The following is a 2500-nucleotide window of genomic DNA, read 5'->3' on the forward strand; positions in this document are numbered from 1 at the left end:
AGGATATCAGTGGAAAATGAACCTGGGACTATGGGAGATGTATACCAGTGGGAAATGAAGCGGACTATGGGAGTTGGGGACCAGACGAGAATGAAGCAATTACTTTTTTACGAAACCCGCCAAAAAGAGCCGAAAACCATAGTCTTAGGTTTACTCCCCACTTCCCTGAGTCTCAGGTTCATTCCCCACTGTTGCCTACTTCCCATAACTTTGTCGGGTTTCGGCAGGTTTCGTAAAAAAAGAATCACCCCTAAAAAACACCAAGTGTATTCTGTATAAAGATGTCAAACGGGGTCTGATATTCAGTATCTATTTAAACATTTAAAAAAAAAAATAATTTCGGAGATGTAATAATATAGCCAAGATTGTTTAAAAACAGTTGTTTAAAGTTGTTATGCTTTATTTATTACATTATTCCTTTATTTTCAATTTATCAGTTATTGAATTTATTCATTTGTTAAATTCATTATTCATCAATTTATTTACTTATGTATAATAGTTTTTATTTACCTATTTTATTATTATTATTATCATTGTCGTTATCATCCTCACCATGCCATCTATTTATGTATTTATTTATTTCTATTATTAATATTATTATTATTATTATTATTATTATTATTATTATTATTATTATTATTATTATTATTATTATTATTATTATTATTATTATTATTATTATTATTATTATTAAAATAAATAAAAAGATTGAAATAAAAGTTTAAAAAAAAACAGTAATAGACAGATGGAATTTTAAAAACATTGATTTTTTAAAAGTTACCCCTATGGTGATTTGAACCCTCTACCTTTAAGTTCAGAGTCAAACAGCTTAACCACCAAGCCACAGATTCATTACACTTCTGGAGACATTTAGTCATGTCGATTGATAAATTAATTTTTTTTTATTTGAATGCCACTTATTTTGATATTTTGAATTATGTCAATAGCATAAAATCAAAGGTACTACCACAAACTCGGGGACCCAAATAATTTTGGGGTTTGGGAGGGGGGAAACTTTTATTTTTAAAAAAAGTCTAGTAAGGGTTTTGGGAGGGGAGAGACTTTTTTTTAAAGTCTCCCCCTCCCAAACCCCCCAAATTATTTGGGTCCCCGAGTTTGCGGTATCTAGTACCTAAATTAAAATATAACGATCAACATATATTTGACAACTTGTGTGACGAACGAATCGGTGACTGCATATGTTCAATCTGGAAGTAGGTCAGCAGTTTGTTGACATTGCAACCGGGGTTGTCTCACTTTTCACTGTCTCTATAAAAAAAAGAGTTCCTTGTGGATACTGAATAGTGGTTTTGAACTATTTTGAACAGTATCTGATACTGAATAACCACTTCATTATTCTAATGTCGCAAAGTTCAACACTGAGAGGGCATGCGACGGATCAATGGTGGACTGACCAAACAAAAAACTTGAGCTTTTATATAGCGCAATATCCACTAAACGTGCTCAAAGCGCTTTACAAGGGGCCCCTGGCCAACAGAATCAAGTACTATTTAGAACGGGACATGACGCCTGTTAGGCGATATTACAAATTTTTGTTTGGACAAATACAACACTGTTCACCGCCAGGTACTCGTTTTACACCTGAGTACGGTGAGAGAATGTGAGTAAAGAGCCTTCTCCAGGCCTCAACTATACGTCGAGCGCGAGGTTCGAACCCACGACTTTCCGATCCGAAAGCGAGTGTCATACCACTAGACCACAGAGCTGCATAGAGTAATAAGGTCCAATGATGAACGAACAGTAGCTCGACACACAACTGACCCCTGTCTTTTGCATTTGACATCGCTGTGGAAAACAACATTTCAGGATGGAAAGTGTTAGGAAGACTTGCATCTGTTGGACTCAGAGCGATAAGTCTTGTGTGAAATCTCAAATAATTGAGAATAAGACCTTTCGAACATTCTTCATCAGAGTCGAATGACGAATGCATCACAGAAAAATTACTTAAACCACTTGATGAACCCGAAGGAGAGACTTGTCCGAAAAGTTATTGGAAATGGAGGCAACCATTGGCGTTCCTGCCTTTTTATCCTCTTTAGCAGAACAATTCAACGTGTTTTCTATGGATTGTCGTTTCTTTTAGGATTAGGCTATAGGGTATGAGATTAGCGGAATAGTAGCGTCCCTTGATTGGACGTCAGCTTAAAGAGAGAACGTCAACATGGTTTTGCACATGCGTCTCTCTCGTCCTCGGTTTCGGTGAAGTGCCTCATTCACCGGAAGCGAGGACGAGAGACGCATGCGCAAAGCCAACATGACGTTCTCTCTCTAATAACTTCTCCGCCGGTGACGTCCAATCAAGGGACGCTACTCTTCCGCTGATCTCATTCTCTATACACGTATGTTGATGAAATTTGGATCTTATTATATATGAAAGATAATATCCGTTTCTGTGACATAACATTTGCCAATTTTTTTTAAGCTCAAAGCAATTGAAACAAAACAAGTGTAAAGTTGCTTTTGTACGTGTAAATAGCTG

At 36.2% G+C, this 2500-nt stretch overlaps 1 protein-coding gene across 4 annotated transcripts in view; it reads right to left on the reverse strand.

The window, feature by feature from the left end:
• Positions 1–2500, reverse strand: part of LOC144960110 (uncharacterized) — a 97954-nt gene that overhangs the window by 58965 nt on the left and 36489 nt on the right. The gene's annotated exons all lie outside the window — the stretch shown is intronic.

This window comes from Berghia stephanieae, chromosome 14 (assembly GCF_034508935.2).
Source record: "Berghia stephanieae isolate SIO BIC M18660-M18661 chromosome 14, UCSD_Bste_1.3, whole genome shotgun sequence".
In the NCBI taxonomy this organism is placed as follows: Eukaryota; Metazoa; Mollusca; class Gastropoda; order Nudibranchia; family Aeolidiidae; genus Berghia; species Berghia stephanieae.